Source organism: Armigeres subalbatus, chromosome 3 (assembly GCF_024139115.2).
Source record: "Armigeres subalbatus isolate Guangzhou_Male chromosome 3, GZ_Asu_2, whole genome shotgun sequence".
Lineage (NCBI taxonomy): Eukaryota > Metazoa > Arthropoda > Insecta > Diptera > Culicidae > Armigeres > Armigeres subalbatus.
Genome location: NC_085141.1, coordinates 50,359,288 through 50,386,791, shown reverse-complemented (window position 1 = coordinate 50,386,791; position 27,504 = coordinate 50,359,288). Strand labels below are relative to the sequence as shown.

Below are 27,504 nucleotides of genomic sequence, written 5' to 3'. Positions count from 1 at the left end.
ACTGCAAGCCGAATATACCTCTGCACTTTCCACGAGTTCATGCGGAATTTGTTGAAATTTCTGGGTTAGGTTGGAGAGGCAGAGGTCCGTCTTGGTTAACGATCTGCCAATGTGATAGATAGGAGAAGGTAACTGATGGAATTTCTAATTGGATGTAGGAAACGAGCTCTATAAGTTCATTTCCAATTCTAGCAGATTACTGTTAGAATACTCAAATTGAAGGTATAGGAATAGTAATGGAAACGGAATGGAAGTCCATTTCCAGTTCTAGCGATTGCTAGAACATGAGAAATAAAGAGAAAGATAGAAAGTAGGAGAATGGAACGGACCTGGGATTGAATTCACGACCTCCTGCGTATGAGGCAGAAGCAGTAGCCATATGACTACCAAGCCCGCTTCGAAACAAGAGAGACCACGCACTGAACTGATTAATTTTATTACCGGCCGCGCAATGCAGAACACAATAATTCGGCCGACCGCGCGATCGTTCTGCTGTCCGAAACAAAAGAGATCATGCACTGAACTCTCTTATTTTTTTTTCGACATGGACGTGTTCTACAAAGTGAACAAGTACATCAAATCACACGTTTTCCTATAAAATGTGGATATTTCGGAGGTGGATTAGAGAAGTTATTCGACTTTTTCATATTATATAATGCAATTGTGCTATGTCCATATTTTTAATTGAGGCAAATTGTGGCAGATCAAACACCAACCATATGAAAGTAGAGACATCCAACTACCAAATGCACTCTGTTTTATTAGGAGGAATTCGGAAGAAATTTTGATTTGACAAACATTAAGGTGACTCAAATTAGTTTAAAAATCATTTTTTGAATATATTCATGGACCACTCTATTCTTTTATTTCGCTTGAAACACTGATGAACTGAGAATCACCGTATTGAGCTTAATATCGTTCAAACGATTACAATATAGATGAAAATATGAGCAAAGCATCAGGACTTTGAGAAAAATAAAATCAAGCGGATTGATATGCCAAATGCATTCTGTTATAATAGAAGCAACTTGGAGGAGCTATTGGTTTGATTTACATAAAAATGACTCAAGCTTATATAAACATGCTAAAACACTATTGTTGGGAATAGTCACGTTTAAATACTTTTTGTGAGCATATTCCATTTCGATCAGCTTCAAAGCTGTAACATAATTTGTTTATTATTCATTTACATTATAAATTCATAGTTTCAATCTTACATTCTAGTATTATAATCTAGCGGACCTTTTTTCCCAACATACGGGTCACTTTAAATTTCTTCGATGTACTCGACTGTAACTCTTAATGTACGCAAAAAGTACATAAAAGCAAAAGAAATGCCTAAAGAATGTATAAGAACGATGTGTAACGCATTTATGAGAAAATGTATGAAAAATGTTTGGATATATTTCCCAACGCATTAAAAAAAAGATTTTTTTTTATCTTTATTAAGGAGGCTCACCTCCGAAAAAAAGAATTTGGTCCTGTCAAAACGTTTACCAATTTGGATCCAAATATATACAAAGCATCGGACGAAATAATTAAGATGATTAAACGGTAGGGTGTTCCATGAATATATTTAAAAAATGATGAAATGATTTTTCTACTAATTTGCGTCACCTTAATGTTTGTCAAATCAATATTTCCTCCGAATTCCTTCTAATAAAATAGAGTGCATTTGGTAGCTGAATGTTTATACTTACATATGGTTGGTGTTTGATCTGCCACAATTTGCCTCAACTAAAGATATGGACATAGTAAAATTGCATTATATAATATGAAAAAGTCGAATAACTTCTCTAATATACCTCCGAAATATCCACATTTTTTAGGAAAACGTTTGATTTGATGTACTTGTTCATTTTGTAGAACATGTCCATGTCGAAAAACAATAAGAAAAAGTTTTCTTGAAAAAAAACTGGTTTTAGATACGATTTAATGAAATTTCATCATAACTCGCTACCGTTGAAAGATAGACGGTGTGTGGTGGTGAAGGATGAGCCACGAGCTTGCCCAGCTCTACGGCGAATCCAGTATTCCGAAGGTAGCTAAAGCCGGTAGAGTACGATGGGCAGGGCCGGCAGCAACCCTACAAAGGTGATGTTTGCTTCCGACCCGGTAGTTACAAGAAGGCATGGGTGAGCGACTGAGGTGAGCTAACCAGGTACATAACAACTTGACGAGCGTGGGGCGCAATCAAGGACGGAGAGTTGTGGCATCAAACCATCTCGTCGAATTGTCGATTCAATGTTATCTGTTCTGTAAGCATGAGGATTACTACTCCTGGCCACGCCCATCTTCACCGACGTGTTGATGTAGCCGGGTAAAACTGTGCACCCCCGGAGCAAAACGACCTTTGGTTTTTTTTTGGCGGTGCTTCAGGCTTATTTTCAAGAATGTCAACTGCTGAATGGGTAGTTCAAGAGCCGAACTACATGCGCTGTCGCAAACTGCCGAGAATATCTCCAAAAATCTTAATGAGTTTTACTCCGGATGTGCATATTACCCAAGTTGTCTTTATACTTATTTAATATAATATTAAATTTTAGGACTTATTCTTCTTATTATCATTACAAATCTCACTGTGGCATTGGCGCCTTGCAGCTTGGTGTTCATTAAGCACTTCCACAGTTATTACCTGCGAGGTTTCTAAGTCGAGTACCATTTTTGCATTCGTATATCATGAGGCTAACACGATGATACATTTATGCCTAGGGAAGTCGAGAGAGTTTCCAACCCGAAAACTCTCTAGACCGGACCGGGAATCGAACCCAACCATCTCTATGGTCTTGTTTTGTCGCCGCGAATCTTGCCGCATGGAAAAGAAACGTCAGATCAAAAAATAACTTTCAAAAATCACATTGAATCCATTGAACAGGGCAAAATATAACGAATATATTAAGTGTCTATATCCACTTATAAACAGATAATCAAAACCTTGTCTTGAGAACAAATAAATTATTTAAAACGAATCTTTAGACCAGTCATGATGTACCAATATGTACTAGACAAAAAATATGGAATAGTTCCATTCGGATAGAAATTCAAAGCGTTGATAAGAATTTATTCCAAAAAATCAATCGTCCTGTAAGTGAAACAACAAAAATGGACCCACATTAATTGGACGGCAATACTTTGAAGGGACGTCAACAGCTCAACAACTGCAATGCAGTCAAAGAGCTTCCTTTTCTTCCACTTTCCAAAATATTCACTGATGATCAATCTTGCCCCATTCCCTGACACGTGTACGACGTGCAAGTTTTCTCATGGACCAACGATATGTAAGAGCCCAAGCAACCACCACCCCCACTCTAAAGTCAATGTTATCAATGCATTTTATTTTATTTTTCTGCTCCTTCACATTTCATACATAGATCTTCTACTGCTTCCGAGGAAATAGCAGCACCATATATCACATCACCTGACTCGAGTGATTCGTCTTTCCATCATCCGGCAGCCGGAAACAGCGGAAGCAGCTGTCTTGCAGACTAACTGTGGTCGTTTAGCCGAAAAATGCTTTCCAGAGGAAAATGTTAATGGCGCGTGAAGCTGAATATTTACGGTACATTCCTAACAATCCACCTATTTGTTTTGAAACAATACGTTTCTCTAAACCTCCTCTACTGTTTAAAGCGTGACGTAAGTTATGGACGTTCTCTACACGAAAATTAAAAATAATTGAAAGCTATGAATATTTAAAGATGCTATCGATATGGCAAAAATACCGCACCCTAAAATTGACCCTAGCCCCAAAATGTGCATTTGGCAAATGTGAAACGATCACAATCCCATTCACTGCCCTTTACTCCTTTTTGACGACTCCTCTATCTTCATATCGGTTCTTACCTTGTGATGTTGAAGAGTGCTTTTTACTCGAGTAGGTATTTATTTAACTGAAGTGCCAGCTCGTATTCCATCCGTTTTATCTTTATGCGATGGTGAGCGGATTGAGCCGAACCGTCGTCGAGACGCAACACTCGTATACAGTTGGGCACTTTATGTCTATGAGTTCTATCGGCAGAATGTGGCTTTTGCACATAATATGTGGTTTAAAGGCTGTCAGATCACTCAATTTTTGATAGGATACCCGAGTGTAAAACATCAATCGGCTCAATTCGTCGATTTGATGTGTTGTTTGTAGGTATTAATATTCGTTTTCGGGTGTAAGGCACACATTTTAATACTTTATAGGAAAACGCTTACTACAGAGGAAAACGCTGAAAAACATTAAAATAATTTTCTGCGCCGGACTATGTAAGGATCCAAAAGTGGATGAGCTCTATCAAGTTTATGGTCGACTATATCAGTTTCTACAACTTTTTAAGCACTAACCAGCTGTTCTTCGATTTTTTGTGGATTTTTTCGAGAGTTGATGATGTTTATACTACTAATGTTACGAGTATGATACCATTTATGATATAGAACCTGAGCACTAAATTCCTAAGCGCAAGGTAAGTATTTTTTTAATTGAAAGAGATAGATTTTGGAACAAATAATTCATTTTGGTAAACATGAGAAAGCTCACCAGATGCACAACCATTGTCTGTTGCCATATGAACAATTCTTCAAAGTCTGTTGGGACGTCGATTTGCTATAAGCTGTTTTCCTTTCATTGTTCACTTCGTCGCTTGGCTTGTCAGGCGGTCGCCATACAGCATCCACCCTGGCGTCATAATGTCGTGATTGGCATTTCCATGGTCTACATTTCCTTTCACGAGTGATTTCCCGACTTATATCCCACGTCCAAGCTGTGTGCTTATGCTACAGATGGCATCATCTCCGAACGTTGCAACTTTGAAGCAACGTGATCAGCTACAGGTCGTGTTGACTAAAAACTTATATTTAATTGAAAATATAACGGCAAGGGTAAGATATGGCGATGAATAAAAAGTCCAAAACAGTTTAAAACAGCAGAAACAAATAGCAAATGCCTAACAGTTTGGCCCTCCTTAGCTGTGCGGTAAGACAAAAGATATTTTAGTTACTAGCTAAAGATTGTCGCTGTCGTCGCTGTCCGGAACATCTTTTGCTGGCGAGGATAGGGGAGCTAAATGTCAAAGATGGAAAATCCATACGATTTGACAGGTATGTACCACACATGTTTCGGACAGCAGAACAAAGGGAACAGTAGCGACAATCTTTATCTAGTAACTAAAATATCTTTTGGTAAGACGTGCTGCTACAAAGCAAGACCATGCTGAGAGTAGCTGGGTTCGATTCCCAGTGCCGGTCTAGGCAATTTCCGGATTGGAAGTTGTCTCGACTTCCCTGGGCATAAAGTATCATCGTGTAGTTAGCCACATGATGTGCGAATGCAAAAATGGTAACTTGGCTTAGAAACCTCGCAATTAATAACTGTGGAAGTGCTTATTGTCGGGCCGCCACCAAACCGGACCGCGCGATTGGGCACTCGCGCTGCGACGCGAGTCGCGACATTTTGAAATATGTCATTAGTAGTGCGCATCATACACGCATGGATGTACTATCATGCGCACTAATCAGAAATGAGACGTCTGATAACTGCAGATATTTCATTTTATTGAAAATAAATTTTCGATTTTCTACCATACACGGAATAATGAACACTAAGCTGCGAGGCGGCTCTGTCCCAGTGTGGGGATGTATTGCCAATAAGATGAAGAACAAGAACAGTTTGGCAGCTGAAAATAGATGCAATAGATAAACTTGCCTTTGGAAAATTGTGATGTCTTGTTCATCAAACTGTTTTACGCGTCGCAGAGAATACACTATTTGAGCACTTACATTAAAGGTCATGGTCATTAAAGCACCCATTTCGTTGGTATGGAAAAGTATTTTTTTGTTAAATATCTTGGCTGTGTATATGCACAGCATATGTTTCGAAATGGACAAATTGATATGAAATTTGCGAAAAAGAATCCACGTGTCTTGGAGGGACTCGAACCCTCAACCTCCTACTCTCTAGATAGGCGTGATAACCCCTACACAACAAGACCACTTAAAGGTCACGTTTGCGGAAAAGCCATCAGAATCCGAGTACCAACCTCCACCGCGGTTAGCTCTGTTTTCCAAATTGGATATCTTTCGTATGCTTGATTTGTCCAATCTCCACATGCGCTTTACTATTGTATATCCACAGCCAAGCGAGTGCACATTGTTTATTAAACGAGAGGATCGCACTCCATGCCCCCCAGTAACTGTCTGGGCGGGACGGTATAGAATGCGAATTCAATCGCACTCTGCTGTGCCAAAGGCTTGCTTGGCTAAAGCATTTGATGAGTTTGATTGCCTTTTTCCCTGAAATGGAAAAGTAGTTTTATCACTCAAAGACGAACTGTAACCAGGTATTATGATCAGGAATTGCAAAAAATAGTTTAAAGGTTCCAAAGTTCTTGGCCAAGAACCGCATAGTAGCTTCACGTTCGGAAGAGAAATGTTATATTATTCACAGAGATTCACAACAAACTAATAATGTTTGGGTTTCGAAAAGAAGCCTCGGGTTTTTTGGTGCACTTTGTTATGCCGAAGAGATTCTTGGGATTCTGAAGAAAATCCGCACACTGCATACAGTGGATGAAAAAGATCATCTAAAGGTAAGTACACAATGCATGAGATCACATCTCAATTCTCGATTGAATAATATTGATACAGCGAATACAGAAACACGGCATTCATATATACGATTTGAATCTGCTTATTTGTTTCTGACCAATTCCTGCTACGCACGAGGGACCATATTAGCACAAGAAAATTTGTAAACCAAACATCGGTTCCGCTACAATAGCGGCATCTTTGAATTAATGCATCTGTTGTGCGTACCTCGGAACGTTACGGCAGAACACAAAAAAAATGATGAATAGAAATTGACATTTTATTTTGTTGGGATGAAGCACGATTATGACAAAAGGTATCACAGCTCAAATTTGGTTGCCCTTAATAGAAAATATAATGAGTTTCAAACATTTTATCAGTTAGACATGGGTCGCAACCCCCAGGGGGGTCTTAAGCTTATCATTGATGGGTCGCACATAACAAATCCCGGTTTGTTTTTGTTTGTTTCTGACTTTTGGGTTTGATGAACAAATTGAGTTGAACATACAAAAAAAAAAGTCACAAAAAATCTATATACATAAAAATGAATTTCTGTCTGTCTGACCCTTATAGACTCGGAAACTACTAAACCGATCGGCGTGAAAATTTGTATGCAGAGGTTTTTGGGGCCAGGGAAGGTTCTTAAGATGGTTCGAGACCCCTCCCCGCTTTGGAAAGGAGGGCTCCCATACAAATGAACCAGAAATTTCTGCATAACTTGAGAACTAGCCAACTTTAGGCAAAACGAAGTTCGTCGGGTCTGCTAGTAAAAAATAAAAATCAGCTGTTATCAAAAGTTGTGGAAATTGAGGTGCACAGCAAATAGTTTTGAAAATTCAACGACGTGTGAAATCGCAACTAATCCCATCAAACAAATAACCATTCAATACTAAATTAAATTTGATTTTTACAGGCAAGTAGGGGAACTGTTCCGATCTCAATCTCACTGTACATATATCAATCTCATCGCTAAACAAAGAAATACGGCACCAAATTCGTCGCTTCTTTTTGTCAACATGCGTGCTCACTGCTGAAAAAAATCACAAAAATAATAAACAAACCAAATTCCTTTCCATTTCTTTGTTTTTGATGGGATGGAAATAGGAGCTATGAGATGAAGTGGCGAACCGTTCCCCTACATTTTAAATTTATTTCGACTTAAAAGAGCAGTGAAATCGATTGAAAGTTGCATTTGTTTGCATGCTTCAAACATGTCCAAGAAAATGCATTTAAAATCACGACATATTTTTATCTGTGTGAGCCGAGAAATAGATGAATTCCATCCGCGGTAATTCCATCCCCAGTGTACCAACTTTTAGAGTTGAATTTATGATGCATCATGGATAGGGAACACACCCGATTCTGTTTTTGCACGGATTTTTTTTACATGGCCGTGAAAAAATAATCCCATACAAAATTTTTGCAAAGTTGCTCCATTTTGCATGATTTGTCGAGAAATCATAAAACTTTTTTTACACGGATTTTCAAATTTTGAACTGAAAACTTTTTTTACACGGAACGTATCCCCCGTGTACAAAAGCATCGGGTGTAACTAACATTGAGTAGTCTTTCGATATTTATGAATTAGCAATCCAGATTTTTTTTCTCTTGTATCTGGGACATGCTCCTATGCTCTCACCTCGCGTTTCTTATGGCACAAATGTCAATTAGTTGGCGAACAGCAAATAAAAAAAATGCGTGCTGTTGCCTGTCGCTTTGCTTTTAAAATACCCCGTTAGGCATAAGTACTTTAGGCATAATGGACGTTAGGCAAAACGGACGTTAGGCAAAACGGACGTTAGGCATAATGGACGTTAGTCATAAAATTACCCAAATAACAGTCTATGATATGAAGAAGGGAGAATTATGCCTTACGTCCGTTATGCCTATCGTCCATTATGTCTAACGTACTTATGCCTAACGTCGCGGGCCCCATTTTAGAGGTGCCTCTAAAACCTTGATGTAATTTTTTAATTGGATTAAATACTTACTTTCTTCGCGAAAAACTCGTGAATTTCGTATCAAGTTTTCTGCAAATAGTTTGACAAGAAGTCGAGTGAAGTACGAGACACTGATGAAAAAGTATTACGAGGTAGTGGAATTAAATGGAATTGTGCTAAACTCGTCAATGAATGAAGTCAACTGAAAGGAGTGTAAAATAAAATAATAACGATTCAAGATCATATTTTTTTAAATAAAATCCCATGTGAAGGATATTTTGGAAGAAAATATTTCAAACAGACTTATATTATGTTGAATCAATTAACCATATGACGTCTCAAAAATCAGTTGGCTCCGTGGCCGTGCGGTTAGCGATGCCAATCGTTTAGATGGATGTGCTTATGGAGTGTGGGTACGATTACTGACCTGGTACGGTGAAAGCTTTTCGTAAAGCCAAAAAATTTCCACTGGTCCACTGTATGTAGTCCATTGTCTCATGCTAGATATAGGGGAAGGTGGTCGGTTTTCGGCACCCTTTTGTTTTTGGTCCATAACTTTCGTCCAACTGTCCAATGTGGTGATATTTGCATACCAATGGATGCATATAGGCATAAGCTAATAACTAATGGAAACATTTTATTACCAATTTTGTTCAGCTCGGTCGGTTGTCGGTACCCAAAAAACCCACGCAAAATGAAAAACTGTGAAGTGGGGGCGTTATGGCCGGAAAGATTAAGATTTATTGTATCAATAGCAATGAAATTTATTACATTTAAATACATTATACACATTTTATAAAGATTTCAAAAATTGTTAGTTTTGCTAACAACTTGGCTTATAGCCTGAAATTAGGCAATAAACTGATGATTTCCCTTGATAATCACCTGGGTGCCGACAACCGAAATAAGTAACCCTTTTGAAAAATGAAAATAATAGTTAAATTGTGACCGCTATGGTGGCATTCAATATTGAATCACAAAATAGAGTAAATTTGCTTTGTAAATACGTAATGCGCTCACCATTTCGATCGTTTTACTACGGTTTATAGCCATTGGTGTAACTAATGGAAAATTCTAGGTGGGGCTAACTTTTTTATATCTAAAAATGTCTACTTTTTCACTCAAAACAATTAAGTTATCGTTTTGGCTCAATGCTCAAAACAACTAATATATCAAGACAAAAAAAATGTGCACCTGTTGGTGGTGTTGGTTTGCGTGGGAGAGCTATCAGATTCGTCAAATCGTCGTTTGAATCTTTGTTTACAAAAGCAGATAAGTCGTTTTGAAAATGTTGTCTTGATATATTGTTCGCAAGTTGGCCGACCAAATAAACATTGACCTATTAACATACACAACACATCCATTGACGACTTGAACATTATAAATTATGGTCCAAATGGGCATAACAAGATCGTGCTTACATAGCACACGTATGGCAAATGTCAAAATCACCACATCTGTTTTTTGTCAAAAGATACGACGGGGTGCCGACAATCGACCACCTTCCCATACATATATTGTATCGATAGAATGACACATTTTGACTCATGGAGCCATGAGGTTTTCAAAGCAGATCGTACCCAGGGGTGTAGGCGTAGGCCCATATGGCCGGATGCCGTTTGGATCGAAAAGGTTAGTAGTTGAAAAAAATCTGTAAATTGCGGGTAGAGAAATGTGAGTAGTGTGAATTTCTAAATGTGAAACGAAAATTAAGGGAACAACAAATTTCTCAATTCTTATAAGAAAAACCCAGATTAATCCACCTAGCGATAAAGATGCCTATCTCGTGCATCATAAAATGTGTTGAAAAAATCACATAAGAAAGGTCAAAAAAGCACTTTAGGAGAATAGATCGCACGTTTTCTATCATTTTGCATGTTTTTACAATAATTACTATGCATTCTTCCACCATTCTTGAAAAAAAATCAATTTTTGGAAAAACAAAGATTTTTCAATCATTCCGAAATGCAATGTCGAGTAAATGCGGGTAATGCGAGCCGCTGACAAGCGCGGTGTCATAATCAACATAGCCCGCTGACATCATTAAAAAGCAGTCTGAAAAAAATTATAGCCCAGGACATCCTGGTTACGATCTGGCGATGGGCTAAACAATAGGATGTCAGTAGCTTGGGATATTGCTAAGAGCATGATTGACCGCCCACGGTTGCTACTCCGTTATTGCCAGGTCGGCTGTAATTACCAGCCCTATGCTAAGAGCTCATGTTTAGCGTAGCCAACACCAACACCAACGCCGAGCAACGTACGTCAAATCTAAAAAAGCTTAACATCATAAAACATCCAAATTCAGCTTTCTTTAATATTCAACTTTAATCGGGAATATTAAATTAATATGACTAATGAGTTTAATTGATACAAAACTTATCTACATGATTTGTTTTTTATTTCACCGTGAAAAGCTTGAGCAGAATTTAAAAATAAATCCTGCTCTTTTATTGTTGTGGATATTTTTAATTATCAAGCTACAATCATTGGTGTTGTTGACGATTGTTGACATCTCATGCAACTGACAGCGGTCTATCTGCACACTGTGCCCGGGACATGGTGGCTATTTTTAGGCTAAGGGAGTTAGATAGGGATGTATATAGCCTGGTAATTACACATAGAACCAAAAGATGAAGTTTGGGACTAACATCTTCTACAATGTGTAAGGACTGGTGAGTGGTGACCTAAAAATAAGCAATACCAGCGATGGTCGCGTCCGAATGCAGGTCAATTAAGGAATAGGTAGGAAATTGTTGACGTGATATTCGCTTTGATAGAAGCCGACGAGTCATCTGCACTTCTAATCACTGGGATGTTGGATCTATGGGGTAGGGAGTGTGACAGGGTTCGTTTTTGTGAAAGGTTTGCAGTGTATAGCGTTAGCGTGTAATTTGATTTAAAATAAAAACAATCGAACGAACGCTAATTATTTTAATTATTGACCGCACTAGACAACTGGATGATTAATTTACTCACCCGTGCAATGCATAAGAAAATTTCGATTACCGGCCGATCGCTCTGCTTACGAGAAAAACATTACTGGGCAAGAAACGAATTTTCACTTTCTGATTAATTTACTCTCCCGCACATAGCAGCACAAAATTTCGGTGACCGGCCGATCGTTTTGCTTTCGGCACCTGCAAGGAAATCGGGTAATGCTAAGTTCCAAAAAGTGTATCTAAAAAATTTGAATTCACACACGCATACATACATACAAACATACTTCCCTCCGAAGTAGTCGCAGCATTCCGTGGTCCCGCGGGGATCGAGGCAAGAAGGATAAGGGACCCGGATTTATCCGGGAGGCACATTTTTAGCAGGTCGGGTAGGAACCCAGCCCTGTTGACCCTGTTGGGACCTGGTATTCGCGGCATTTTTGAAGGATTTGCCGTACAGTAAAGATCTGGTCCGTTGTCGAACGGCCGTCAATGAAGCCGGCTTGAAAACTTCCCACGAACTCATCCACTAATGGGGACAGACGACGGAAGATGATCTGGGATCTTTGTAGGCGGCATTAAGGATGGTCATCGCTCGAAAGTTCTCACACTCCAGCTTTTCGCCTTTCTTGTAGTTGGGGCATATAACCCCTTCCTTCCACTCCTCCGGTAGCTGTTCAGTTTCCCATATTCTGACTATCAGTTTGAGCAGGCAAGTGGCTAGCTTTTCCGGGCCCATCTTGATGAGCTCAGCTCTGATACCATCCTTACCAGCTGCTTTATTGGTCTTTAGCTGTTGGATGGCATCCTTAACTTCCCTCAAGGTGGGGGCTGGTTGGCTTCCATCATCCGCTGAACTGACGTAGTCATCTCCTACGCTGCCTTGACTTTCACTGCCTGTACTCTCAGCGCCATTTAAATGTTCCTCGTAGTGCTGCTTCCACCTTTCGATCACCACACGTTCGTCCGTCAAGATCAAGGTTGTTAACGTTAATCAACGTTTAACGGCGTTACGTTGAATCGTTGACGTTAATTTCAACGTTCAACGCAAACTTCGATGGCTCGCCAAATGCCCCGGTTAACGTTAACGTTAACGAAATTCGTTGATTAACGTTAACGTTTCGCGTTAATTATTCCGTTGATTAACAGAAACCTTAGTAAAGCAGCCTCACAATATTTACATAATGTACAAAATTACAATCCGGTACAAATACATGAACTATTTTTGCTATGTCGATGTCGGCAGCACCCGGCAGTTTCACTCCCGTACCACGAGCACCTTTTTAGTGACAAAGTACCTACAAGTGTGGTTTGGTTTTGCATCCCGAAATTTTCACTTGTTTATCAAACCGTTGGCCATGACAACGCTTCCGACGATGCATCGCTTCTTGAGAAAATCATCGATGGAATCAACGTTGGCGTTGACGTTGATTCAACGCTTTTCATTGATGGTATCTGGCACCCCCAATCCTACCCCCTACGTTTGACAATAGCCAACATCTTTGAGTTTCCCATTGGTCTATTGAAATTGGGTTTCCCACTGACAATTCTATTTTGTAAACAAGCCATTATTCCGAACTGATTTTTTCCAAATGGACGTAAATATTTTTCACCATTTTTCGAGAGCTTGTGCGAAAGTATGAATGCGAGGTGTGTTTGAACAAGAATATTGATGCCTTTAATAAATTTTCATATTTCAATCGGCACCAAGCGCTCTACTTCGCCAAAATATCACGATATTTGTAACATATTTTCAATGGGAGGTTTTCGATGACTATGATTACGTCTTCGTGTTAAATTAATCGATGATTTTGATGCTGGCATCAAAAACATGGCCGCTTCGCAGACCCCTGGATGAATCGTTGATTAACGTTAACAACCCTGGTCAAGATGCTCCCATCCTTATCCCGGCACATTTCGGCTCGCGGCACGAAGTCTTTGCGGGATGCGTTAAGCTTCTGATAAAACTTGCGTGTTTCTTGAGAACGGCACAGCTGTTCCATCTCCTCGCACTCCGCTTCTTCCAGGCGGCGTTTCTTCTCCTGAAAAAGGCGGGTCTGCTGTCTCCGCTTCCGTTCGTTCCGCGACCGCCCGCGCTGCGTCCTTCTCCTCCAGAATCTGTCTGCACTCTTCGTCGAACCAATACCCGTATACCCGACGTTGTTCTCCGCTGCGTCGTAAATAACTGCTTCGACTGTACTCCAGCAGTCATCAAGAGGGGCCCCATCGAGCTCACCCTCTTCCGGCAACGCTGCCACGAGATACAGCGCGTATGCAGTGGCGACATCAGGTTGCTTTAGTCGCTCTAGGTCGTCGGAACCGAACATTGTCGATGACGGATTGTTTTGGGCGCAGTTTAACCATCACCAGATAGTGGTCAGAGTCGATGTTAGCGCCACGATATGTCCAGACGTCGATTTTGTCCTTTTTTGCTTATTCTTCTTTATTTTTCATTTTTTCCTCCCTTTCATTCTCCCTCCTTCTGGTTCATATCTCACCACTCACTTCTCACTTATCGACATCTCATTTCTCTCTTCCCAATAATCATCTCTACTTCTCTCTTGATTGGCTTTTTATAACTACTCACTTCCTACATCTCCTTCCTTTCCTATCACATCATCACATCTCACTTCTTACCACTTATTATTTCATTACTACATTTCATTTCTCACTTCTCACTTGTTATTGCTCATGTTTCCCTCATAACTTCTTACTTTTAATATCTTAGTGCTTACTTCTCACTGCTCACCACTCACTTCGAGCATCTCATTTCTCACTTTTAGGAATATAAGGAAGATGACCATTTGGACTCCATAGTAACTGATTTTTAATTAAATCCATAAGGTAAAGATATTTTCAATATATTAAGTTGGTTCTATTAGAATCTAATAACAAGTTCTGCATATTCCCTGCACGATACACACATTAAACACTCAAATACATAACGTTATGCGTTGAAAGTCTTACTGAATTTGCCTTACAGTAGACTGAGGGTATATAATAGAAAATTGCTTTCATATACTGCCGTTCTACGAATATTTGTCCCACCCATGTTACCTCTGATGAAAAATCTCAAACTCATGTTAATTTGTCCCACTGAAAAAAAAAGTTGTTAAATTAATGATTTTGTGTGTGTTACTTCTACGTGAAGCTAAACGATTTACAATGATATGGAAATGCTAATATCATCTTCCAAACTTAGACGTACATGTTCATGATAGAATTAGAGGCGAAAGTATAGAATTGATAGTTCCGTTAGGATACGGCAGGCATGAAAGAATGTTTTTATAGAAGTCGATTTGAAAGCAAGCGGAGGGCAATATTTGTGATGGCACATATCACACGACCTTCCTTCTGCCAAGCTCCCGTATGAAGGGGGAGGGAAGAATATCAGTGTGGAAGCTGATATATCTCAACTGGCAAAAAGAAGGTGGTTTGACTTGCTCATATGCCATCGCGTGCGGAAGGATTTTCTATCGTTTAACTTCACGTAGAAGTAACACACACAAAATCATTAAGGTGGTTATACAACAAAGCCACAAATCGGCCATCTTGGAAACCACGTGCTTTTTATAGTGATTTTTCTAGAGCACGAATTGAGAGAACCACAACGCCCATGGGGATGACACATCCGTAGATCGTTTACTTACTTCTGCTAAACAATCGACTTTAATTTCAGCATGGTACGAAAATTATTACGCTGGATTTGAACTTTTGACAATATCAGTAGAAAACCTTGTGGTGAATTTGAAATTCACCACATGGCATGATTGTATAATCACCTTAAAATCATTAATTTAGTGTACTTTAGTGGGGGCATTCATCAATTCAGCTGTTATTGGTCGACGGTACAGCAGCAGTGCCTTTCTCTGCTTTGTTCTCTCCGAGGCAGCTAAGGGGCCGTCCAGAAACCACGTGGTCATATATGGGGGGAGGGGGGGGGTTTGGAAAATGACCACGATAAGCCACATGGGGGGAGGGGGGTGTTGGTCTCGAACCACGTGGTATTTTTTACAAGAAAAAATTTTGGTGAATAACAATAGCGGTGTAAAAAATACAAATCATTAAAATTTAATGATTAAATCATTTAACGCAAAGCGCATCTAAGGGCCGATGCCCACGTAGCGTCTTTTCAACTCAGCGTTAGAAAGACGTAGGTGTGCATCGAGAAAAATCGATAACGCAACGTCGGTCGCAACGCCGATGCATATCTGCGTTATTTGACCATCTTAGCCTAAGATCCTATATCCATACATAAATAAACGAAAAAACAGGTTGCGATTCAGTCTCAATTTCCACAAAAAAAATTGGATAGGAAAAATGGAAAAATATTTTTAAAAAAATCCGCCGCAGATGGTTTTTGGCATCACGCCGCCGACACTTTTTCATCAGCGGACTGCAGCTACAATTTTGAAAAATGTTCGTGTTTTTACAATAATCCAAGAAAAAATCTTAAGAAGAAAAATTCAAAAGAATTTTTTGTGGATATTCAGGAAAAATCAAGTAAAGAAATTTCCTGTAAAAACTTTGACATTACTTCATACCATCCTGATAAAGTGCTTGGAAATTTTGCTACAAATTGATAATGAAAAAAAAAACAAAACATCTCCAGTGTTAATTCCGAAAATTTTTCCTTAAAACTCCGAAAAAAATTCCATGTGAATTCGGTCTGAAAATTAAAAACAGTCCCGTGGGAAACAGGGGAACAGACGGCTTTGGCAGGTTTTGTTCTATTATTGGCAGGGGGTTTTTGTCGATCGAATTGAAATTTGGTCACTATATTCTTTGATATGCAAAGAATGTTTGGGCCAAATTTGAGTATAATTAGTCATAAAAAATCCCCCTGCCAATAATAGAACAAAACCTGCCAAAGCCGTCATTTCTTCGACAAGTTCTTCCGAATCTTCACCAGAAATTCTTCTTCATTTACAAAAGAAGTTTTTCGAACATTTTAAGGAGTGCACTTCAAAATGTTCAGTATCCATTTAGCCTTGCGAGCAAAGGCGTAGGATTGCCAATCCGGAGATGACGAGTTCGATTCTCGTTCCTGTCTAGGTTGTTTTCGGGTGGGAAACATTCTCGACACCCTAGGTATAGTGTATCTATCGTACTTGCTACACAAGATATATAATCGTGCAATGGCTGGCATATAAAAGCTTTCAATTTATAACTGAGGAAATGCTAATAGAATATACTAAGTTGAAAAGCAGACCAACTTCCAGTTGGAATATGGAGCCAATGCCACATGAAACACTTTGATATTTCCGTTGATTTTTTTTTCAATTTTGGAATTTTGAAATGAAAATTTTTCGGAATACTTTTTTACGCTCTTTGTGAGTTCTATCACATTTTTTTTAATTTTCCAAGTATTTTTTATTCGAGGCATTATTTAGAATTTCCACGGAAGAGTCTATGCATTATCTTCAAAAAATTCTTTAAATTTTCAAAGAATAAATCTTTAGAATTCTCAAGGTTCGTGTTTTTTTAATTTGAACCAGAAATCATTTCAAAATTTCATCGGGAATTCATTCTATTTCGGGATGTCATTTTGATTTCTTTGTAGGTTCAGCTAAACATTGCTTTAAATCTTTACCATGCAAAGATGCACAGGAAATGATTTAAAAGGTTTAAGGAAATTTCACATAAGAAAATCTTTAAATTTTTGATTTAAATTTTTAAGGAATTCCTACTGGAAATGCTTCAAAAGTACAACCTTTACAAGTACTACAAAAGTAGAATTTTTTCGTTATTTCCACTTGTAAAAACATCGGAATTTCCTCGGGAAATTCATTATTGGTGATTCAGATGAACTTTTTTCGATTTTCTACTGGAAAATCTTAAGAATTTCCATCGGAAATATTTTGGCATATTCCGAATAATTTCTTTTGGAAATTAAAAAAAAACTGCTGAAAATTTCTAAGAATTTCTTTTGGAAAACGAAAAAAAAAATCCATTGGAAATTTCCTTTGAAGATTCATTAAAGTTGCCCAGGATTTTGAAAAAATCTTTAGAGATTCTGTAAAAAAGTAAGCTGGATTTTTTTTCTATTTTATACTGGAAATTCTTCGGAATTTGATGTTTATTGGAATTTTCATCGTAAATATGAAGTTGAAATTCTAAAGATTTTCCGGGGAGACTTCGAAGAATTTCTTATCAATATTCCGAAAGGTTTCTCTTGCAACTCCAGAATAATTATTCTTGAAAATTAAGAAGATCTTGGAATTTAAAATTAATCCAAGCAATAAATGTTGGCAATAATTTAGGCTTAAGAAGCCTAGTTTTTATGATATTGAATAATTATCATAATTGATCGAAAAAATTAATAATGCAGCTAAATGTTCTGATTGCACAAAATTCTAGTAGTGACATAGAGAAGCTTGCATTTAAAAAATCAACATGAAATTCTAAATAAAATGCTTTTTAAATTCACAAAAGGGTCTTAGAACTAAGGAGATTTCTGCGATATGAAAAAAAGTGGCAGTGTTCCAGAAAAAAATTCTCCAATTCCTAAAACAATCTAGGTTGAAAAATAGTGTTATAATAACGATTGAAATTGAATTCCAAAACAAATCTCAACCCTTTCAGGACGGATGGGTCATATATGCCCAGCGTTTTAGATTGTCTATAAAATCACAAAAGAGAGCTAGGCCACCATTTTCTTCAGTAAAATTGTTCATCTAGATATTGGCTTTACAGAAAAAATATGGGAGCTCAAATTTGACCGACCATGAAAACTCAGATATCCGAAACCTTGGGAAGATTTCGATTCTAAGAGCATGTAAATAAAGTTTAAATGTTTGAATCATTCTGAACAGATGGGTGGTCAGATAAGATGGGCCTTGCTGAACGTTAAGCCAGTGATTAATATTCAGGAATACGAGATGCTCAAGGTACTTCAAAATGCTCTCAAGTTCAGCCCACGAATCTACCAGATCAATCAAAACATTTGCAATGTTCTCATCATCGGTATATACCCAATCCGATGAAATAAGCATATGATCCTAATTTCCATTAACATGACATCCAAGAGACAAGGTACCCAAAATTATCTTGAGTCAACAGCAAGTTGCACAATGACTATGAGGTTTGTTCGCAAACTGTTTTTGTAGGGCCTTAGAAGCACTGGGTTCACGGACTTGAGTAGTTCAAACATTACGACTTCCAGGACGTTTTGTATAACCTAAAACGTCTGTAGTAGCTTGTATAAATAATAATTGAAGACATATCAACTCAATGTACATACTGGCATATTATATCATACATCATTCATAAGTTGGTTAATTGGATAAATCGAATGATCCGAACTCCAAAATAATAATTGGTCTATAATACATCCATTCCTCTATGAGTCGCTTATGAAAGGACCATTGACTGAAGCATATTAGAAATGTGGAATAGAAGTTCCTTGGAAAATTATTCCAAAGAACCATCAGAGTGACCGAGAAAATATTTTTAGTATGGCATCATTGGCTTCCACGAGTCGACATCAAAATAAAATTTCAATGAAGAATTAGAAATTTTGAGAGATGAACCAGCTCTGGATTGAAAATCTCTTTAGTAGAGAAAAAAAATAGAAATTTTCCATAATAAAATAGGAAATTGCCAATAAAGAACAATAATACACACAACAATAATAAATTAGCACTTGTAAAAGCAAAAATTGCAATTATGAAATAAGAATGCAATGAACAATTGAAAAAAAAATTTATAATTATATATTTCTAATATTGATGATTCTGAAAACAATACTGAAATTTCTACAGGAATGCTACTCAAAAGAAACAGCAGTAGGAGGTTTTATTTGCATCTCTAAGATTACATATTAACTTTGTGATTCTCTGATAAACTTTTTGTTGTAGGAGTTCAGTTCAGATGCTTCGCTGAGGTTAATATCTTAAAAATTTTCAGTAGCTCCAGAGCTATGGAAGGTCCCAAATACTCTGAGGAATCTATAGAGATATTCAGTGATGGACTTTATAGTTATTTAAAATAAAAAAACTAATAAAACCATTTTACAAAAATTAAAAATATAGGGATATTTTGGAAAATTTCGAAACGATTATAAATTTTTCTCGAAATTTTTATAAGATATTCGTGAGTCCACATTTTTTTGTATCCTCCTGATGCATTGAAGGTGTGCGAGTTCTAGATATCCTAATCAGGTATTACACATTACAACATGTTAACATTATCACAATTTTCGACTTCATGAAAATTTATAATTTCCATGCTGGGTTTAGTTTAATTTTGAATCAATTGAAATTGTTTATCTTCAAAATTGATCGGATTAACCATATGTTTTAGTTACATAAGGTTTTTTTAAATTTTTGTACTTGAAAAAAACCACGTGGTCATAGGGTGGGGAGGGGGTGATCTGCCAAATGACCACGATAAGCCACATGGGGGGAGGGGGGGTTGAAAATCTTCAAAAATATGACCACGTGGTTTCTGGATGGCCCCTAAGCTGGTTGCGACGAGACGGACGCAATGAGAAAACAGAACTGATATTCTTTCCTCCCCCTCCATACGGGAGCTTGGCAGAAGGAAGGTCGTGTGATATGTGCCATCACAAATATTGCCCTCCGCTCGCTTTCAAATGGACTTCTATAAAAACATTCTTCATGCCTGCCGTATTCTAACGGAACTATCAATTCTATACTTTCGCCTCTAATTCTATCATGAACATGTACGTCTAAGTTTGGAAGATGATATTAGCATTTCCATATCATTAATAAGTTGTTGTTTGATGATAATAGAGACTGAAAACCGTCCAAATAAGTATGTAGTGATTCGTTTTATGTTTTGGAAAAGTGTTGCCTACGCTCATAACATCCCAAAAATATTTGGTAAATTTCAAGATTCAATTGATTCTGAAATTGACTCTAGTTTGAAATTTTTCATCAAAGGTAATATGGGACAATTATGCGTAGAACGGCAGTATAGTCGACCATCCATTTGATTTTCATGTTCTGCTGCAAGATATTCTTCCTCTCCATTATGAACCCTTCAAAATATTCCTATAATAGAACTTATCGTGTTTATTTTTTATAAAATTGTAAACAATCACTTAATTCAAATTCCTAGCATATTCGAATCTTTAGAAGGTATGTTTGGTTCTCCCAATATAATTTCATAGAAAAATGTTTATATTATGCTGCAACAAAGTAATTATGGCTGAAGGGTCCACTATTGGTTTGGGCAGGGATCCTCTAATGTTCATTGTATTATGAAATGTGATATTATTCTCAGTGTGTAGCCGCTAATTTTGTTTCCAATGCTTTCAAACAGTTAAGGTGATTATACAATAAAGCCAGAAATCGGCCATTTTATAAACCACGTGCTTTTCCAGTATTTTTTTCAAGAGCACGAAATGTAAGAACCATAACGCGTATGGGGCTGAAACAATGGTAGATCGTTTGCTTAGTTATGCTGAACAATCATAATTTGAGTTTCGGCACTGTACGAAAACTATTACGCCAGATTTGGGCTTTTGGAAATGTATGTAGATAAACGTTCATTATTATTATTATTATAATCTTTATTAAAGAGGTTTTTAGCCCAAGGCTAGTTCACCTCCGATAAACGTTCATTCTATAATCACCTTAACAAGCAAAGAAAAAATAAAGGAGTGCACCAGTTCGAAAACGGTCGGCGACAGTGTTTGTCGTAACTTTGCATGGCGTCGAAGGTAATTATAACTACCGCTTTTGTGACATTGTGTTCGGTGCTTTACTTTTGAGGAACAAACGATCTGAGTTTCAAGAGCCCCGCACCTAAGATACTTTTGCGTTGTATTTCACCTCACTTAAGCGTTGTGAACACGAAAGATGGAACATCAAGCCGTCATGTTTGAATACATAAGGACAAACATTTCAGAATTTGTCCTTAAACATATTTTTGGATTCCCCCGACTGTATATGGAGTCATCGAAATAAACCAACCTTTGAAATTCAAGCAACATTATTCATGAAAACCGGAATTCCTAGAAAATCCCCCAAGAACAATTAGTGTCAATTCATTAAATTCTGACCTCGCACATTCAGCACAACTAGTTGTACTGCCGGTTCGGTCGGATGAAGTGCGCAACCTTCATCAGTGCAAAAAGGTTCCATTCCTACCTCCCATTCACCTCATTTCTCCTCTGGGACATACAACCCGCCACCGTTTTCATGAGCCGTTCGAAGCTCGTCGAACGCACTAACTGAATTTAGAAATATTGAATTTACAGCTTCACAGTCCTGCTTTCACTGCTGGCAGGTAGGCTACCACCACCACCGCCGGGGGATGTTAGTACCCGATGGAGCGCTTCCACGGCCACCATCCTTCAGACCTTCACCCCATGCCCACTGATGGAAGAGTGGTGTCACGGAACGCCTATCCATTGGCGTGGAGTCGATCGATTTTTACGAGTTGTATTTTTAGCGTGATTTCTGAGCTATAGTTACTAATTTTTTACCGCCCCATTCTCCGCCGTCCAGTCAGTGATGTGGAATGATGGAATGTTATTTTTGGTACTGCTACCGTTACCATTATTGTCAGCGTGAAAAAGGATCGGTTCTCACTCACCAAAATGCTGCTTTGGCGTTTGTAGTTGCGGGAGTCGTTGGGACTTAAATTGGCAGAATTTACGACCGCCTATACGCCCGGGATTTATGGTGGTTGTTGGTTACATAAATGTTGTCGTTTTAGTGGTATTTTATTTTCCTGCCAATCTTTGCATCCGTCTCCCTGCTCGGAGAGCCCATTTGAGCAGGATAGATTTTATTGTTGACCCTGTAGGTACTTGATTGAGATGATTTGTGACCTGTTGTTGAATAACATGTTGATTTAGTTCTGAATTCAAACTTGGATTGCCAACACGAATACACCAGGTTTGTTTCTAGTTTCTAGAAATAGTCACTAATCCATAGTGACTGTTTCCTTTTTCAATCGTCGGAAAAAAAACAACACGAATATTTAAGCGCAATGAATTGAACATGCGGTAGACCGCAGACTTTGAAGATCTCAAGCACCAATAGTAAATTTACTATGTTTATGAAACGAATGGACTACATATTTGAATTCTGATAAGAAAATTATTTTGAGCTTTTTAATGGAATGTCTTCACTTGTCATAAGACGAGTCGAGTCAAGTACGAGACACTGAAGACGGCCTTACTGTTGAGGTCGAAATACGTATCTGTCAAGATACAATTAAGTGGTGGAATTCAATGGCATTGTATTAACTCGTCTTATGACAAGTATTTGAATTCACCGTTCAAATGATAAACGATGAAAGGAATGTTGGCCGTATCGCCGGTGTTTCTGTGTCTGGGCTACCAGATAATTTGTTACTGAGGTTCAAAATTCAGAAGAGATTAAAAAATATGAATAATCCTCAAAGTATAAATTTTAAACAAAATTTCGATATTAAATATTAAACTGTAGGCTTCTGAGATCCACATCGCTGATACCAACATCGGCTGACATATCAACTCTTTTCCATGTAAGAACTATACTAAAATGAATGGAAACCAGTTTCGGTGAATACACATCGCTACAAAACGCCACTTTAATGGACGGCGAGTTTGTGGATTTTATTATGCACACAGAGGTTCAATAAGACCGCCTCTTTGTCGCCTTCATCGATGTGTCGTTCGTTCGGCGAGCCGCTCAAGAAGTTTGGCGCGGATGGCGCCAGCCCCAGCCAATGATCGACCACTGATCAATTTCTTATCAGTTTTTATGTCTCAGAAAATGTACTTCAACAGCGCGGGGTGGAAGGTACGAGAGAAAATTGATTTGTCTTGGCTCTTACGAAAATCACTCCAACCGTGCCAGCTGTGCTGTGAAGACTGTTGAGCAATGGTATGGGCTTTTTTTGGTTCTGCAATGTTTTTGCCTTTTTCAAAAGCCAAAGGCATAGATGGTTTGTGCATAAAAGTCCTCAATTCATTTATGTTTAAATTCACGGTGAATAATCATATATAAAAATCAATTCAGAACGATCAATTTCAGGCAGGAAAAGCAAATCAGTAAATTACAGATTTGGTTTTTTTTTTCAGCGAAGGTCCTTGTTAAATACATTCAGTTATTGTTATGTTTCAAAAAGGTAAAAATTAGTAATATATGAATCCATCATTGGTAAATTCAGAATTAAATTTGAATTTCTATTTTTTTACTTCCCGAAACAAAATGTCTGAAAGAGATTTGCCTTAATTCGCGGAAGAAAATCATTCGAATTCCAGCATGTGATTCGATTGCGTTCTTGGAAACAACTTTTATGCATTTGTGGGATATAAAATATCTGAACTCCTATAAAAAATCAGCTGAACTCAGGGAAGGAAGTCGTCTGAATTCCGATAAAAACTTAATCCTTATTTTTCAGGGCCAATGGCGACAGACGGTTTATCAGCGGAAACAATAATTTCAACTAAATGTTTGTCACTGTTCTGCCAACCTGTTGCCTGAGAATAGACTTGCTGTCTAGGGCGAGGCCAAGGTAATCATCCTCATTGACACATTTCAGTGTCATGCAATTGAGGGTTATTTTACAACCTTTAGGCCAAACATATTTGGGGATTTGGAGCGGGCGAAGGTGATGACCTAAGTCTTCGCCGCGTTGATACAGGTCTTCAAGCTGGTGAGGTATTTTGCCAGGACATCCAGGCCTCGTTGTTTATCCATCGGCATGTGATGTTCCCGGGCCACCGAGATTACCTCTTCGATTGAAGTCAGCTGTCGTACATTTTGATGATGTACAGGTCGATAGTTGAGTGGCATCCTAATCGGCTCACTCGAATGGGAGAATCCAGGCTCCGTCGTTGCTCCAGATGGCGCCATTCCGATTGCTGCGACTGACCCTGTCGCCAAATCAGCTCCGAAACGCGGCCGTTGATCCATCGCCGGCTTTGGCTTGTAGTGGGCAGTATGCCGCGAGGAGTGTCAACAGAAGTTGTGGTTTCTTCAAGAATGCTACCTCTCGTTCAGAACCATTCATAAATTCACGTGCAGGCTGCAGATTCTTTGTTGAATGCCATTCAGATTAAAGTTTGTATTTTTTGTATTCACAAATGTATTCGAGCATCAGAAGTAAAGATTGTAGTACGGAAGAAATTGATGAAAAAACCTTAAAGATTTGTTTAAACTGATGTAGATGTTTAACATTATATAACAGGTTAGATCTTCGTCAGATGCTGTAACAATTGAATTTACGGAGCTTTATCATATTCTGAGATTTCCCCGCAAAAGGATCAGCGGACTTGTAATGACTCCAAAGATGGCGGTAAGGAAAGGCTACGATTTTCAAGAGTGAGCTGGGCATATAGAATAAGATCTCCAGAACCAAGGAAAACATCAGCAAAAATGTACAAGCTTTGTGCATATTCTTTTGGGTTTTCGGTTACGACGAAGATAAAGTATTCAATTTTTGTACTTTTAAAAACACTTTAAAAAAAAACAAAATGAACCTTTGCTTATCTCCGCCACACGGTGCCCCCAGACGTGAATATTATCGCACTTTCATGAACCTCCGTGATTTTCTCACGAAAAGAAAGCTTAGAGCACCAGGAAAAGGATACGGGGTGTTTTAAAATCTTTCATCGGTGAAATTTTGAACACGCCCTATTTTAAAATTGTATGGCTTTTCCCATATACATACATGTTAGCTGCTAAATAGAAATAAATATATAGTGCTTTTCTTTCCAATAGTAATTAAATCAACTATTGTTGAAATGCCAGTAGCAATACGAAATCTTCCAGATAAATTAATGTTCTTTGACATTCGGGTAATGTGTCCAGCCCACGCAGGTCTGTCATACATTAAGATTGGTCGAACTAGTCGAATTATAAATCTCATGGAACAACATCGATCACGAAAAGCTTAGTTTGCGTTCTGTGTTTGGAAAAGAAATCTTAATAAAAGATGTGTGTAAATGCCAATTCACTATTGTATTATCACGATAAATTCAACAAATGTTATGGGATAAAAGGGATTCTAAGTAAAGTGTGACATGTAAATATAATAAATTAAAACAAGCTTAAAATTTTCGCTTTCCAAATGCATCAGTAATTGTCTGAGCACAAAGATGTAAAATTGAAAGATAAAAACAAATCACTGGTTACAAAAATCTACACAGACAGATAAATCAACCCAAAACTTGAGTTCAAAATACTTACTGAGAATATCGCAACAAAATTTACTCAAAATTTGGTTAGTTTTCCCTTTCTTTCCCATGATAAAACGAGAGCAAGATGCAAGCACCTCACCGGGGTAGTTTGGCCCAACAATCCAGACAACCCGTAGCAAAAGACTCAATACCTATGCAATCTTTACACGGTAAGCTTAGCAAGTTATTCCATCCAAATTACTTAGAACACTTAAATGAGTAGATCCACTTACTCTCTTAAAATGGGTAAAGGAAAGTGATAGCAAACAAAAGTACCTATTAACACAGAGAACAAACGTTGAAGCTGCACTCGCCATGTTGTGATTATTTTTTAGTGTTCATTTTGACATTACTTTGGAATGTCGTCGTTATCCCGTGCATAATCAGCGCTAGTGTCATCAAAAAATGTCACTGTGCGCTAGTGTCGTTATGCATGCAAGAGCCATCATGTTGCCAAAATGAGATTGTGAGTTGCAATGTGGACGTCGATGGCGTTGAGGTTCGGTGTGTTTGTTTACAAATGTTTTTCAAGAAATTTTGTTCGAGCCTCCATGTCTGTTCTCTGTGCTATTACCGAGTAAACGAGTTTCTCCGTGTATTGAAATAAGCCATATTTCAAAAATCAAGTAATTTGGATGGAATGCAGCTGAGTAATAAACGCCAAAAATAAGAATAATGATGATGTCTTTTCGCTATTGTTCGCTTTTGGACAAATTTTAGAATGATTGAAATGCGATATTTTCAGTGTTAAACAATAGAACTTGCTAAGCTTACCGTGTACCGATTGCATTGAGTCTTTTGCTAGATTTTTGTAACCAGTGATTTGTAATTTTTCATATTTGTGCTCAGGCTTTGACAGCACTATTGTTTTATGAGATTTATAGTTCGACCAATCTTAAAGTATGACAGACCTTCGTGAGCTGGACACATTACCCGAATGTCAAAGAACATTAATTTATTTGGAAGATTTCGTATTGCTACTGGCATTTCAACAATAGTTGATTTAATTACTATTGAAAAGGTAAGCACTATATATTTACTTTTTGCAGCTAACATGTATGTATATGGGAAAAGCCATACAATTTTAAAATAGGGCGTGTTCAAAATTTCACCGATGAAAAATTTTAAAACACCCCGTATCCTTTTCCTGGTGCTCTAAGCTTTCTTTTCGTGAGAAAACCACGGAGGTTCATGAAAGTGCGATAATATTTGCTTCTGGGGGCACCGTGCGCCACTACACATCTAGTTCGGAATTGATAATATGATTTTAAAGTTGCTCTAGAAGCGCCATGTTGATTAAATTTATGGGTGATGAGGCAGATGAGGCATCAACAAATTGCATAGAGTTCACTAGAATCCCGATCTTTCGGATTACATCACAATAAGTTACTCTGCTTAAACATTACCAATTTTCTAATTAATATTTCAATCAGCAGTTTCTGAATGATTTAAAAAAAAAAGTGTACGCAAGATACCGCTCTTTGAAATTCGAGCATGGTTTTGAGGAAGCACTTGATGGCTTTGCTAGCAGCTGGAAAAAGCAGCAGCTTCAATTCACGTCAAAGTACCATATCTTGAATTACATATCATGTTTCAGAGTTCTGTAGAGGTACCGGAATAGGTCTTGGTTTACATATCAAACATGCTTTCTCTAGTCCGTTGATTAGAACTTTAAGGAGATTTGGCAGCAAAGATCGGTTAATAAGTGCTGTGATCGAGTATAACAGCTTCTAACAACTATTATTCTACACGAACTTTGGTCTTACTTCTCTCCATTATGAACATAAACACTAAATAAAAATTAATTTTTACCTTAAATTCTATTAAACATTGAAAGCAACACTTATACTAAACTCGAGCAAGTTAGCCATACAAAAACATACTTAAGTCAGTTTGATAAGATAAGTCAGTT

The 27,504-nt window shown here is 37.9% G+C and overlaps 1 protein-coding gene across 5 annotated transcripts in view; it reads right to left on the bottom strand.

The window, feature by feature from the left end:
• Nucleotides 1–27,504, bottom strand: part of LOC134219561 (extracellular sulfatase SULF-1 homolog) — a 236,813-nt gene that overhangs the window by 157,708 nt on the left and 51,601 nt on the right. The gene's annotated exons all lie outside the window — the stretch shown is intronic.